The sequence below is a fragment of the Palaemon carinicauda genome, chromosome 34 (genome assembly GCF_036898095.1).
Source record: "Palaemon carinicauda isolate YSFRI2023 chromosome 34, ASM3689809v2, whole genome shotgun sequence".
NCBI lineage: Eukaryota > Metazoa > Arthropoda > Malacostraca > Decapoda > Palaemonidae > Palaemon > Palaemon carinicauda.
Window position 1 is genome coordinate 9,241,080 of NC_090758.1, and position 16,178 is coordinate 9,257,257.

The window sequence follows — 16,178 nt, forward strand, 5'->3', positions numbered from 1 at the left end:
AGACGACGAAACCGGCAGCGGCAGCAAAGACGACGGTGTCCAAGCAGCAGCCCTTTCCTGTCAGAGACAAAAAGGGCAAAAAGTCCTCCAGGGAAGGCAAGAATCCTAGAGGGAGCGGACGAGGCTGCAAACGCTAGGATTGGCAATCCCCCTGCATGTCCACCAGTGGGGGGATGCCTAAAAAGTTGCGCATTCAGGTGGCAGCAACTCGGGGCTGATTCCTGGACGATCTCTGTGATCAGTCAGGGATATAGCGCCCGTTCATAACATCTCTTCTTCCCCTGATAGCGAATCCAGTGTCGTTGAGCTCCTATGTCATGGGATCGGCAAAGGGGCTAGCCTTACGGGCAGAAGTCGAGACCATGCTAAAGAAGGATGCTCTCCAGGAGGTCGTCGACGGCTCGCCAGGCTTCTTCAGTTGACTCTTCCTTGTAAAGAAGGCGTCTGGAGGCTGGAGACCAGTCATCGACCTCTCAGCTCTGAACAAAATGTCTAACAAACTCCGTTCAGCATGGAGACAGCAGACACGGTCAGACTTGCAGTGAAACCGCAAGACTTCATGTGTACGCTGGATCTGTAGGACGCGTACTTCCAGATCCCAATCCATCCGTCTTCCAGGAAGTACTTAAGATTCAGCCTAGACAACTAGATCTATCAGTTCAAGGTGCTGTGTTTCGGTCTCTGCTGTGGTATTCACCAGTATTCACCCTGATCTCTTCGTGGGCACACAGGATCGGCATCCGTCTCCTCCGTTATCTGGACGATTGGCTGATCCTGGCAGACTTGGAATCGACCCTTCTTCGACACCAAGACAAGATCTGGGAATTTGCCAAGATCTAGGGATCATGGTAAATCTCGAGAAGTCTTTTCTGCTTCCATCTCAACGACTGGTATATCTAGGTATGATATTGGACACCAATCTCCACAAAGCCTCTCCATCAGACGACAGGATAGCAAGGCTGAGGAGGGTCGCAGATCCTTTCCTCAGACGAGAAGAGCTTCCGGCCCAATCGTGGTTACGTCTCCTAGGTCACCTTTCCTCCTTGGCCCGTCTAGTTCCAAACAGCCGCCTCAGGATGAGATCCCTACAATGGCGGCTCAAGTCCTGGTGGAATCAAGGCCACGTTTCCCCGGTCCCTATGGGTCCTGCGGAACGGACGGACCTTCAGTGGTAGGTGACAGATGAAAACCTCCGAAAGGGAGTGGATCTTCTTGTCCTCCCCCCGGATTTGATGCTGCTCTCGGACGCTTCAAAAGAAGGGTGGGGGCCCCACGTTCTGAACCACAGGACCTCAGGCCTATGGTCAGAATCAGAAAAGTGCTTCCATATAAAAATGCTAGAGATGAAGGCCGTATATCTGGCACTTCAACAGTTCCAGCAAACCCTGGCGGGTCACTCCGTGGTGGTGATGACCGACAACACCACGGTAGTGCCTTACATCATCAAGCAGGGAGGTACCTATTCACAACAGCTATCCCATCTTGCAGTAGAGATACTGAGATGGACCGAAGTCCACTCGATTCCACTCAATTCCAATATCGGCTCGCTTCATTCCGGGCAAAAGGAATGTGCTCGCCGACAGTCTGAGCAGAGCATCGCAGATAGTGAGTACCGGGTGGTCTTTGGATCCTCTAGTAGCCAAGAAAGTCCTGACTTTGTGGGGTTCCCCGACGGTGGACCTGTTCACGACAGCCTTGAACTTCAAGCTTCCGCTGTACTGTTCCCCAGTCCCGGACCCCAAGGCACTCTGGCAAGATGCCTTCCAACAACAGTAGGACAACATCGACGTTTATGCCTTCCCACCCTTCTGTCTGATGAGAAGGGTGCTCAACAAGACCAAAATATAAGTCAACCTGTCAATGACTCTAATAGCTCCGCTATGGCATCATGCAGAGTGGTTCCCGGACCTTCGGCAGCTCCTGATGGAACTCCCGAGAGAACTTCCTCCGCAACACAAGCTACTCAAGCAACCACACTGCACTATCTTCCACACAGCCGTAGCATCGCTTCGGCTTCACGCCTGGAGACTATCCATCATCTCCTCACAGAGAGAGGCTTTTCGTAACAAGTTGCGGAAAGGGTGTCTCGGCATCTGCGAAAGTCATCCGCAGGGGTGTACCAGGCGAAGTGGAGAGTCTTCTGTGGTTGGTGTCGTGGAAGGGGTATCTCTCCCCACGATGCCACTATTCCAGCAATAGCGGAGTTTCTTGTGTATTTGCGGGAAGAAATATGCCTTTCAGTCTCGGCAGTGAAAGGCTATCGCTCAGCCTTAAGCCTAGCCTTCAGACTGAAAGGAATGGACATTTCCTCCTCGCTGGAACTTTCTCTACTCATATGAAGCTACGAGCTTACCTGCCCTCAGTCGGAAGTGAGACCTCCTCCATGGAACGTGGTTGGAGTCCTCTGGTCTCTTAAGAGACCTCCGTTCGAACCATTACGCCAGGATTCTGATCGTCACCTGACGTGAAAGACGGTGTTCCTACTCGCATTGGCCTCGGCCAAGCGAGTCGGTGAACTTCATGGTCTCTCGTACGACGTCGCCCATTCAAGGGGATGGGGGGAGGTAACGTTCGGATTCGTCCGAGTTCTTGGCCAAGACTCAAAATCCTGGGATTCCGGACCCACGGTTCGACTCCTTCCGGATTTCGAGTCTCTATTCTGTAACAGATGACCCAGACCATCTCCTACTGTGCCCAGTAAGGAGTCTGAGGCTCTATCTTAAGAGAGCAGCTGCAGCCCGTCCTCGAGTGCGAGCATTGTTTGTGGGCACAGGAAGGACGAAGAGGAGGGTCACTAAGAACACCATGGATTTGCGGGATCATCCACCATTCCCTGAATCCAGACCCCCCTCCGTCACGTCGCCCTAGAGCACACAATGTCAGAGGCATTGCTACGTCCCTGGCATTCAAGAGAAACTACTCAGTGACGCAGGTTCTACAAGCTGGGGTCTGGAAGCGTCAAACGACCTTCACAGCCCACTACCTGCAGGACGTGACCCACAGGAGGCTCGATACGTTCTCTATCAGCCCTGTGGTGGCTGCACAACAGCTGGTCTAAACCTCAGGCTCCTTAATGGACAAGTAGCAGAAGGTTGAGGGCATTGTTACCCGGTTTTAGTCTGCATGAATGAAAAGGTATGCCTGGCCCTTACTCTTCTCTTCATCCTCCCCTCTTTTGGGGAAAGCAGCATCCTGGGCTCTTTGCACAGCTGACCTCAAAACACTGCAGGTAAACCATGCTTCCTTGTGTTCCTAGTATTTAGATAATACTGTCGCGTCCCCCATACCCTAATGAGGTGGTATTAGAATTCCATCAAAAGGATTCCAGGTCAACTTCCTAGGATGAGTCACACTTCATTCCTTCACACACAAGCTTACGTAGGCCGCACGTTCTTTGCAGAGCAAGGGATTTGCGAGGTGCAGGGACTCCTTATCTCGAGGGACTTACCACCCTACCTAAGGGTCAAGTCACCCTATTTAAATAGCATGGTTTGTATTTCGGTTACGGAACAAATGACATTCGTAGATAATTTGTATTTTTCCTAACCATACAAACCTTAGCTATTTAATCATACTTGCCTGCCAGCCCGGTCCCCCGTGAAGTCCTACCTCCTAGCGAAGTGAATCAGTTTACCGGTGTGTGAGGGGGGAGGGGTAGCTAGCTACCCCTCCCCTACCCCCCACTAACTAGCGAGGGGGTAGTTAACCATCGTTAAAAATCTAATGGCTCGTCATTTCAGCTACGCCGAAAGTAATACCCTATTTAAATAGCTAAGTTTTGTATGGTTAGGAAAAATACAAATTATCTACGAATTTGTCATTTTCGCTTTGTTGAATTGGTTTTTGTTCTGGCGTCGATTACTTCACTCGTAATTTAACATCATCTAATTGTTCAAATGTTCTGGCAAACAGGACATGCATCGCTACGAGTGTCAGCTCCGTGTGTCAGCTCCGTGTGCTAGTATTTTTGGGTTACTTTTCTAAGATAATTCATCCCTTACTTTACTTAGTTTTTGCTCTGCTATAGCTGGTTTGCTCCCATTTTAACATTATCTAATCATGACTATGTTCTGGCAAACAGGACATATTACACTAAGTCTATTAGTCCCATAGGCTAGTATTTATAACTTAGTTTATTTTCTTTTGAATCTGCTGTAGTTTGCATCACCTGCATTTTAACTTTATCTCATGGTTCCCATGTTCAGGCAACGGAACTGGTACCTCTACGCTTGTTAGCCCGTGGGCTAGTATGTTTGCATTATTTAACTTAATTAAATTGTCACATACTTCAATTGTTTTTTGCCCTGCCATACCTCGCTTTGCTAGTGTTTTAATATGATCTTATTGCTCCCTTGTTCCTTTAAGTGGAACTTATTTTGCTGCTATTGTTAACAATGTGGTGCAGTATTTTGGGGTTATTTTACTTATCTAATTGTTAACTTTTTTTCTTTTTTTTAGCTCTGCTTCACTTGCTAATTAACATTATATCATTATTCTCATGTTCTGGCTAGCGAAACTTCTTTGCTATGTTAGCCCCCCCCCCCCCCCTTCACGTGGGCTAGTATTTTGGCCTTTTCTAATTTATAACCTACATAAGGGTTGAGTTGTAGCTTCATGCTCCAGTCTCAGTTCGAACATGGACTTGGCTTCCATATCCCATTATCAGACTAAATATATCAACCGCACATTTCTAGCATAACTTTTCATTATTAACATGAGTAAAATTAGAGCTGTGATTACATTGCATATAATATAAAACGTTGGTCCATTTATTCTGTTTGATAAAATAATGTAATGACAGAAGCACCACCTACCAGTTTCTTTCTGAACTACTGGGTGGAAGGAGGCTCTTGTGGCATGTGCTAAGATGACAAAAGGAAGAAAATGGTAATATTTTATTAGAATCTGTAATTTTATTAATAGAAGTTTCCAGCAGTAGTATATGGGATTCAAAGTAGTGTATTTGCAAATATCTATTCAATTACGAGTTTCAATTTCCTATATAGTATTGCCCTGTTCTATAATGAAACCATATTTTTTTTATTAAGCGGTTAATATATGATATATTAATTTCTAGCAAAACTGGAATTCGCTATAGGAAACGGACGAGTGCTGGTTAGTTTTTTCCACTATGATTAATGAGGCCTTGGGTATAATAACTTACATAGCAAGTTGTGCTGTTCAAGAGCAAGTAAGTAGACACTCACTGGCTTGCTATACCTTTCATGAATCATTTTAAAGGTGTGAATTAGTGCCATCCTTAATCTTATAGCTCCCAAAAGGTTACAGGGATTCCAACACCAACACCTAACAGTCTTATGGAAAGTTTAAGCGACTGTACCTCAAGGGGCGTCATCATGGGCGTCTTCTAGTCTCTTTTACGAAGTGTTCACCTCTCGTTCGCGAGAGAGGCCATTCATAGAGACTCCTCTTTGCAGGATTGCTACTGTTGAAGGTGAGCTTGCTGATCCTGCAGCCCTAATGGGCGTCATCATGGGCGTTATCAAGTCTCTTCTACGAAGTGATCACCCTTGTTCGCGAGAGAGGCCAATCATAGAGACTACTCTTCGGAGGATCGCTACTGTTGAAGGTCAACTTGCTGATCCACTGGCCCTAATGGGCATCATCAAATCTCTTCTTCAAAGTGTTCAACTCTTTGTTCACAAGAGAGGCCATTCATAGAGACTCCTCTTTGGAGGATCGCTACTGTTGAAGGTCAGCTTGCTGATCCTCCGGCCCTAATGGGCGTCGTCATGGGCGTTATCAAGTCTCTTCTACGAAGTGATCACCTCTCTTGTTTGCGAGAGAGGCCACGCATAGAGACTCCTCTTCGAAGGATCACTACTGTTGAAGGTCAACTTGCTGATCCTACCACTTCACAGACTCCGATTGCTGTCTTTGCCTCGACTACTCTCCCCCCTTGCTGAGTCTCTCTTCCTTCAGGGATGGAGCACAGTCTTAGGCAAGTCTCCCCTACGAAGTGTTCACCTCTCTTGTTTGCGAGAGAGGCCACTCATGAAGACACCTCTTCGGAGGATCACTCAGATAAGGTCAGCTTGCTGGTCCACTAGCCCTCATGGGCATATTCAGTTCCTGATCATCCTACCAGCAGACCTACCAGTGCAACCTTGCGCTGCAGCTTAGTCCGTGGAATTCGGTCCTGGACTCTTCTATGGACCTTTCACGGTTTCCATCTGTGGATGTTCGCTCTCCCAGAGGGCACATCCTAGTTCCTGATCATCGTGCAAGCTGACTGCTAACATACCACGCGCGTGCGTGCGCGCCAACTGACAGCATCTCAGATAAGGTATACCAAATAGTCTTTGGATCGCCTTGTAGCCGACAAAGTCCCGACTTTACGGGGTCCTCCAACTAGGGATATGTTCACTACGCTCCTGAACCTCAGGCTGCCATTGCTCCCCAGTCCTAGACCCCAAGGCTCTCTGGCAACAACGGTGGATAAAACAATGACATTTACGTCTCATCCCTGTTTTGTCTGGAGATGGGCACTCAAGAAGGCTAGAACATCAGTCAGCCTCTCAAGGACTCTCCTAGCTCTGCTATGGCATTATGCAGAAAGGTTTCCAAACCTTTTGCAGCTCCTGATAGTCTCCAAGAGAACCCTCTTGACATCACAGACAACCCAGTTCAACATCTACCACAAGCTATAGCTTTGCTATGATTATACGCCTGGACACTACCCAGTACTTCTTTTGTGAAAAGGTTGTCTACATATCTGAGGAATTCCTCAGCATCAGTCTACCAGGCAGTATAACGTCTTGTGTGGTTGGGGTCATGTGAAAGTGTGTCTCCCCACTCGATACCTATATTCCATCAATAGCGGAATCCTTGAGTATATACGATACCTATATTCCATCAATAGCGGAATCCTCGAGTATATAAAAGAGGAAAAGATACCCTATTCAGTTTCGACAGGTAAAGATGATCACTCAACCTTGATCCTTCACCTTCAAACTGAAAGGAAGGGACATCCTCTCATCGATAGACCTTTCCCTAACTCATACGGACTTACAACTTGCCTCTCTCCAGTCGGAATTGAGACCTTCCTCTCAGAACATGGTTCAAATTATCTGGTTTCTAAAGAGACGACCTAATGTTGTTCCACTTCACCAGGCAGCAAATTTTCACCTGATTTAAGAAGACTGTTCCTACACACTCTGACATCAACCATACGAGTCAAGGAACTTCAGGGATTCTCTTTCGATATCGCCCATTAATGAGAAGGGCGAAAAGCAATATCCAATTTTGTCCCTGAGTATGTTGCCAGACACAGTCTCCAGAGGTGACGGATCCTACACAAGTCTCCACTCGGTAACAGACGATCCAGATCATCCATTACTGTACCCAGGGTAAGGTATGAGACTTTACCTTACGGAAACGGCAACAGCCCACCCGGGTCCCTTCTCTTGTCATCAGCACTGGGAGAGACTAGAGGAGAATCACCAAAACATCATCTTGACATGACGACTCACGATGTCAGGGGCATAGCTATTCCCCGGTCCTTCTTAGCTGACTACTCTGTGACGCAGGTTTTACAAAAAAAGGATGTGAATGCTCCAGGTGACTTTCACAACCTTTTTCCTGCCAGACTTGGCCCACAGGAACTCAATACGATCTCTATCGCTTCAGTGGTGGCTGCACAACAGGTGCTTGTATACCTCAAACTCCTTATTGGACAAGGAGCAGAAGGTTGAGGGCACTGTTACCCTGTTTTAATCTGCTTGAATGAAAAGATTTGACTAGCTCTTATTCTTTTCTTCATCCTACCCTCTTGTGGGGAAAGCAGCATCCTGAGTTCTCTGCTAAAAGTGACCTCAAACCACTGCAGGTAAACCATGCTCCCTTGTGTACCTAGTATTAAGCTAACACTGTTGCGTCCCCATACCCTGGCGAGGTGGTATTGGGAAAGTCTTGGTTACATCAGGTTTTTCCTACAATAGACTCAGAATAACTTTACTTAGACAGTCACACTTCTGCATGTTTCAACACAGCTTGCGTAGGCCGCGGACCATGCGTAGCAAGGTTTTAGCCAGAGCAGGGACTCCTTATTTATGATTACTGACATATTCAGATAAGGAGCCCCCGGGTAAAGCCAAAAGCTAGATTGGCAGGGACGTCCACCCTTCCTAATGGGTGAGTCACACCTAACAAATAGTGTGGTTTTTATTCCAGTTACAGAACAAATGACAAATTCGTAGATAATTTGTATTTTAACTAACTAAACAAACCTAAGCTATTTATACAAACATGCCCGCCAGCCCTATCCCCCTTAAAGTCCTACCTCCAAGCAAAGTGACTAAATCACAGGTGTGTGAACGGGAGTGGTAGCAAGCGACCCCCCTACCCCCAGCTAACCAGTGGTGTGGGTAGTTAACCCTCGCTAAATTTCAATGGCTCGTCATTTCAGCTCCGCTGAAAGTATAACCCCTAATAAATAGCTAAGGTTTGTATAGTTAGGAGAAGTACAAATTATCTACGAATTTGTCATCTCAAACAGTTTGCAAACCTATAATGTACAATGCTAAGTTTTGTAATATAAAGAATTATACAGCATGTCTTATCAAACCTTAACCAAGGGACAACTATCAGAGATTCATAACATAACACTGGATATTGTTGAATAGTTAAATATATTGTCAAAATTGAATTTTCCTCATCGCAATGGTAGATTTTTGAAGTTTGGGCAACAGAATAGTAACTTACTTATAAAGCAACCTAAATGTATAAAGAACTTATTATATTGATTGATTAAAGTGTGAACAGCATTTAATAATCTAAGTCTATTGTCTGCTTTTCATAGAATAATTTTGAATCAATGCACATGCTTTAATTGCATTTGCTTTGTTTTTTATGATGTAATCATTAGCTGAATTTATGTACAAATTAGAGTATCCTATGTTTTATGCACAAGTTTCCAGATGTTATTTTACAATAGCGTTTTTTTTTCTCGTATCCGCTTCAGTTTCACCATGACCATTGTCGGAAGATGACGTCTTCCACGGGAAAATTTAATCTGTTATAAAAATTTAGTGTGATTTCATTTGTTTAGATCATGGATAGTTGAAATACTCTGTTTAATTTATAGCTATTGTTCTCATGTGATTGTAAAAATATCCTCTGGTTAATATAGCGAAACCGTAATACTCTTTAAGAAATAGATGGGATTTTTTTCTGTACGATAAATGGGGGTGGAGTCAAAATAACTAATGTATTGATCTATTAAAATGTGAATACTACTTTAGTCTACGTCCAGTGTTTACCTTTGGAGGACTGATGGTAGGTTATTGGGCATTCTTTGGTTCCAGTCATGTGGGGGGAGGAATGGCTTTCTGTGTTTTTGGAATGATGTATTCTAGTTTCTTTTTTAACCAATTAAGAACTTTCAAATATTCATACACAAGTTCATGGTTGTACCTTTACAAAACTTATCACCAAACCCCTTTCTCTTCAGTTTCATCATGACGGCCAGATGCTCTGTATGTTCCTTAAGAGAGTGGGAGATTTTTCATTATTTCAGCTGTACAATGTCCTACCTGCTGACAGCCTTATGTCTTTAGACCTCAAGTGAATCAGTGGGCTTGTAATCCAGCAGTCAATGTTGCTAAGAAGGGAAAGAGTCATGCATGTGGCCAAGTATTGAAGGCCTGGTCTTGGATGAAACAGACCACCTTCATGGCCTTTTACTTGAAGTTTACCCAGAAATCCCCCTGACACCTTTGTACTTGGACCTGTGGTGGTAACTCAAGTTGTTGAGCAAGGAGCTTAGCTACCACGCTATACAACGATTCATCTCGTGTATTGTAACATGTACAGTAGATATAAGTCTGGAATGAAAGGTGGTATAACTGGCCCTATTCCTTTATTCTTGCTCGACCCCATTTCCCGGGGACAACAGCAGTTGAAGCTTAACAAGATGGTTGGACCAGAACCTGTTAAGTTACAATTCATGGCACCGTTTTCTATTTTTAAATAAGAATCTCTCTCCATCCTTCTGTAACGAGTAGGAGGATAGTGGGTCTTATACCAACTTGGTATCTGACTCTTAAATGAAATCCCTTTCAAGGGAAAGGGTTCCCTTGTGTCAAACAAGTACACATTTCATGTATAACCTGGGACCTATCAGTCTATCATCCATATGACTGTTCTTGCTTGAGGGTACACTCAGACACACTATTCTATCTTATTTTTCTTCCTCTTTTTTTAAAGCTTTTATAGTTAATATAGGAAAGATTTACTTTAATGTTACTTTTCTTATATTTTATTTTAATCGTTAAATACTTGTCTTTTAGTTTGTTTATTTTCTAAATTCTTTTCCACACTGGGCTTGTATCCTTATTGGATCCCTTGGGCTCATAGCATCCTTTTCCAACTAGGGTTGTAGCTTAGCAAGAAATAATGATAATAATAATATGAGACAGAGGGGTTGACAAGGGTCCTTGCTGAGAGCCCATGCAGCTCAACCGTTGATAATTTTCAGGGAAACAAATGAATCTTCCAGTTTGATTCCAGGGGACTTCTAGCCCTAATTAAAGTATGAGGATTTAGATGTTGTTTGAGAACAAATTACAACTGGGGCTCGGCTCCTCATGCAGTTGGACCGATTCCAATTTGCTCTAAAAAACTGTAATTTGTTCGTAACCGAAATACAAACCACGCTATTTACATTGGGTTTACCTTTTAGCACAGCTGAAATGACGAGCCAATAGTTTTAACGAGGGTTAATTACCCCCGCGCTATTTAGCGGGGGGTAGGGGAAGGGTAGCTTGCTACCCCTCCTCCCCCCACACACCGGTGACTTGCTTCACTTCACTTTTGGCTCGGCGGTGATCAGACGTGTCTGTTCATCGTCCTCGTGACAGCCTTTAATTTTTCTGCTTTTTCTTTCTACAGCTTGTGTGTTGGTTGGAAGTTGACTTTCTTTATTATTATTTTACAATGTGTACGTGCCCTGTTGTTGCCGGCCGCCCTTGTGGGACCTTTATGTCAGCCGTAAATACGGACCCTCACACCCTTTGCCCTCAGTGTCGGGGCCGACGGTGTGACCAGAACATGTGTTGTGAGTGTAGGGAGTGGTCTGCCTCCCAGTGGGAGAGGTTTGGCCGCCAGCGTAAGAAGAAGTCCAAGAGAGACCGTTCTCCTTCGGGGGTTGCCTTGAAGGAGGAAGGTTCTCGGGATTCTTCTTCCGCTGCCCAAACCTCCTCCGAAGCTCCCCCTCGACCGGCTCCTAAGGAGAGTCGGCCGAGTGGTAGCGCAGGCCCTAGTTCTGTTTCCCGACCTTGGGTGGGGGGAGAGGGCGTCGCCTCCCATAGCGGGGCGGTTCCCCCTCCTCCTCCGTGGGAGGTTGTTGATAATTCTTTGACTAATGATGATCTCTTACAAATTTGGGCTTCCCTGGGGCTTAAGGGCTTGCCTTCCAGGGTCGCCTTTATTGACCTTGTCTGGTTGGGGGCCGCCGTTAAGCAGTCGCCGACGGAAGCAGAGGTAGACCCTCTGTCTATCGTCGACGTCGTGGTGGCAGAGGCCTCCGACGTGGCTGGGCAATCCTCTGCAGGTGCAGTTGAGGATGATGGTGCTGAGGGCTCTCCTCCCCCTTCCGTACATCCTTCGAAGGTGGAAGTGAGTCCTTCGGGCTCTTCTGCTGTTCAGCTTCCTTCTAAGGGAAGTGCTTTGACTGAGACTCCCCTTCGTAGGACTGATGGTCCTGATGATCTTCCCCGTGGCCGCCTCCGCCGTAAGGCTCACCGTCCGCTGCGTCGCAAGGCCCTCCCTTCCCCTTATAAGGGGGTTAAGAGGCGCCTTTTTGGATCTTCTTCTGAAGGGGACTCTCCTCGTCGTACTCAGCCTACAGCTCCTGCCCCTTTGGACCTCTCTGCAGACCGTTCTCCAACTCCTGCCAGATCTTCACCTTCAGGTGAACTCGTCACCCGACGGGCAACGGTCCCTTCGGGGCAAAGGGATTCTTCCCTTCCACGTGCAGTGCTAGCACACAGGCGCTCGTCAGCGCTCTCGTGCTCGTCAGCGCGCTCCTGATCGTCAGCGCGCTCCTGATCGTCAGCGCTCTCCTGCTCATTGGCGCTCTCCTGCTCGTCGGCGCTCTCCTGCTCGTCAATGCTCTCCTGCTCGTTGGCGCTCACCTGTTCGTCGGCGCTCTCCTGATGTTCGCCCTACTCGTCAGCGCTCTCCTGCTCGTCAGCTCTCTCCTGCTCGTCAGCTCTCTTCTGAGCGTCAGCGCTTTTTTGAGGATCATCGCCCTGTGGACTCTGACCATCCTGCAGTTCCTGTTGAGCTCCCTGCGTGCCATCAGTCTCCTGAGCTCTCTCATCCTGTGTCTACGCAACAACGTTCACGTTCCCCAGCGCGTGTGTCAAAAGCACATGTTTGCCAACGCGCCCGCGATCTTCCTGTTCCTGTTCGTGAATGCGCCGCGCCACCTGTTCCTTCACCAGATCTCACGCGTCGCCCTCCTGCTCGCCAGCGGTCTCCTGCTCGCCAGTGATCTCCTGCTCGCCAGCGTTCACCTGCTCGCCAGCGTTCACCTGCTCGCCAGCGTTCACCTGCTCGCCAGCGCGCACAGGCGATCTTAGTATCTCTTATTCATCAGCGTTCTCCTACGCGTCAACGATCTACGCGCCAGCAATCACCTGCTCACCAGCGTTCACCTGCTCTCCAGCGCGCACAGGCGATTTTGGTATCGCCTATTCACCAGCGTTCTCCTACGCGTCAGCGATCACCTGTTTATCGGCGATCTCCGGACCTTCCGCGTGTTTTACAGCCTGCAACCATGCGTTCTCCAACGCTTCGTCAACCGGAGGCTCTGAAGGGACATGGTTCGCCATCTACTAGCTCGCCATCGCGCGATCGCTCACCTGCGCGTACTGCTCGCTATCGCTCGCCAACGCGTCGCAATGCCACAACCCGCCATCGCCCACCTGCGCGTCAGCGCTCGCCAGCTCACCACTGATCGCCTGTTGATCTACATCGCCAGCGATCTTCCTCACCCACGCGGCAGCGCGTTTCCTCGTCATCGCGCCAACGCTTTCATTCCCCGCCTCGGACACGCGCTCATTTACCTGCCCACCCTCGCGCCCACTCGCCTGCGTGCCCGCGCGATCATCCACCTGCGCGCCCACCTGATCGCTTGCCCACGCTCCCGCGCGACTATCGTTCGTGGCGAATTTCGTTCGCGGCGAATTTCGCAGCCGGTGGTAGCAGCAGAAACGCGTGTTCCTAGATAACGCTCGGGATTGCCTCCACCCAAACACAGGATTATAGTGCAGGACAAGGATATTACTGAGGAGAGGTTAGTACATCATTCTTCACCACCTTCTTTTCAGGCAGGTACTCTGGTGTCCACTCCAAAGGATCACCCAATCCCTTTCCCTTTAGCGAGGATTTCGGACTCTGTGTCCTTGGAGCAACAGACTTAGTTTGGTCCTCTGGCGCGGGCGTTAGTGAGGGTTATTCATTGAAGCCAGCACTCGCCGACCAGGGTAACAAAGCAACGGCTGTCTCTCCTACGCTGAAGAGAAAGAGAGGAGTGGACTTTGTGGTGACTTCTCCAGGGGGAAGTTTGTTCCCAAGAGGTCTGTCGCGAAGGCCCCTTCTCCTGCTCGAGTGCTTTCTCCTTCTCCCGTGGACGAGGCCTTTCCGTCCTCGGGTGAGTCTTCCCCTCGGCACCAAGGGGGAAGACTTCGCTTCATGGAGGAGAATCATCTCGCGAGGAAGGGGCTCCTCGAACCTCTTTGTTGGGATCCTGTATCCCTGCCAGGAGGGAATCCAAAGACTCCAAGATCGTCCCGAAATCTTCTTCGAAGATTCGCCAGGAGCCCATGGGTCCCCGGGGGAATGTCCACGTTTCACCCCAGGAAGAGATCCCTGGGGCAGGAGACTTAGCTGCCACCCCGCAGGGAGGAGATTAGCAGGAATCCGAACATGCCTTCTGGCAGGTCCTAAGCCTGATAAGGCAACCTAACGGGCTTATGGATCCAGTCATCGCCCCCCATGAAGGAAAAGACACGATCTTAGATGAAGTGTTTGACATTCGGAATGCCCCGAAGTCCAGTGCGGCTCTGCCCTGGTCTCGGGGTGTGAAGAATGCCAGAGCTAGGGCCAACGCTCAGCTCGCGCTTCTTGCCTCCTCCAGTCGTTCCGCTGCCGGGAACAAGCACATCCCTCCTCCTCGTCTCCAGCAGAGGAGGTATTTCGAGATTCTGGGTGAGTCCAGCCTCGCTCTTCCTCTCCATCACTCTGTGGAGGAGCTGGCGGGGGGGAGATTCCCTTGAGAAGCTCTCTGCCCCGGCAGGTGTCGTTCTCGGCGGCAGAGATCCTTAGCCACGAGAAGGTCGCTAAGTGTGCCATGCAGGCCACTTCGTGGCTGGACTTTTGGCTAGGATCTCTGGGCATCCTATTGCGCTCGGAGGACTTGTCCAAGGAGATCAATAGGAAGGCCCTGGACACCTTCTTGCTCTCGGGCACCCGCTCCATCGAGTTTTTGGCGCACCAGTTTACCACCCTGTGGGGAGAACCTGTTTGAGCCTCAAGACATGGAACGAACGGCTGAGAGGTGGAGGAAATCCAGCACGGACTCCCTCCTCCATAGGGCCCTTACAGCTCGGCCCTATAAACCTCCAGCTCCACCGCAACAGCAGCAGCAGCCTCGGAAGGCTCCAAAGCAGGCACCGGCAGTTAAGAAGGTGGTGTCTAAGCCCCAGCCCTTTCCAGCCAAGGTCAAGAGGGGCAGTAAGTCCTCCAGGGGAGGCAAGACTCCTAGGGGTGGCGCCCGCGGCCGCAAGCCCTAGGGGTGGCAGTCCCCCTGCGTGTCCACCTGTGGGGGGATGCCATTCAGCGTTAAGTCCGCAGGTGGCAGCATCACGGGGTCGATGCTTGGACGGTCTCAGTGATCGGCCAAGGCTATCGGTTCCCGTTCACAACATCTCAACCTCCCCTGACAGTGAATCTAGTGTCGTTAAGCTCCTATGCCACGGGATCGGCAAAGGGGCTGGCCCTTCAGGCCAAAGTCGAGACCATGCTCTAGAAGGGTGCTCTCCAGGAGGTTGTGGACGGCTCCCCAGGCTTCTTCAGTCGACTCTTTCTTGTAGAGAGGGCTACTGGAGGCTGGAGACCCGTCATCGATCTCTCGGCTCTGAACAGGTTTGTCAAGCAAACCCGGTTCAGCATGGAGACAGCAGACACGGTCAGACTTGCGGTGAGACCACAAGACTTCATGTGCACACTGGATCTAAAGGACGCGTACTTCCAGATCCTAATCCATCCGTCTTCCAGGAAGTACCTGAGATTTTGCCTAGACAACAAGATCTACCAGTTCAAGGTGCTGTGTTTCGGTCTCTCCACAGCTCCTCAGGTGTTCACCAGAGTGTTCACCCTGATTTCATCTTGGGCGCACAGGAACGGCATTCGTCTCCTTCATTATCTGGACGATTGGCTAATCTTAGCAGACTCGGAGTCGACCCTTCTTTGGCACCGAGACAGGCTTCTGGATCTTTGCCAGGATCTGGGGATCGTGGTAAACCTCGAGAAGTCCTCTCTGCAGCCGTCCCAACGACTGGTTCTTCTAGGCATGCTAATAGACACCAATCTCCACAAAGCCTTTCCATCAGACGACCGGATAGCAAGACTGAGGAGGGTGGCGGAACCCTTCCTCAGGCGAGAAGAGCTCCCCGCCCAATCGTGGTTGCGTCTCTTAGGTCACCTATCCTCCCTGGCCCGTCTGGTTCCAAACAGCCGCCTCAGGATGAGATCCCTACAATGGCGGCTCAAGTCCCAGAGGAATCAAGGATCTGATTCCCCGGACATTCTGGTCCCAGTGGGGTCTCTGGAACAGACGGACTTGCGGTGCTGGCTGGTCGACGAGAACCTGCGGAAGATAGTGAGTCTTCTCGTCCTCCCTCCGGAATTGACTCTGTTTTCTGTTTTCGGACGCGTCAAAAGAAGGGTGGGGGGCGCACGTTCTGAACCAGAGGGCCTCAGGCCTTTGGTCAGAATCAGAAAAGTGTCTACACATCAACCTGCTAGAATTGAAGGCCGTCTTTCCAGCTCTTCAGCAGTTCCAACGGTCCCTGGTGGGTCACTCCGTGGTGGTGATGAGGGACAACACCACGGTAGTGGCTTATATCAACAAGCAGGGAGGCACTTTTTCG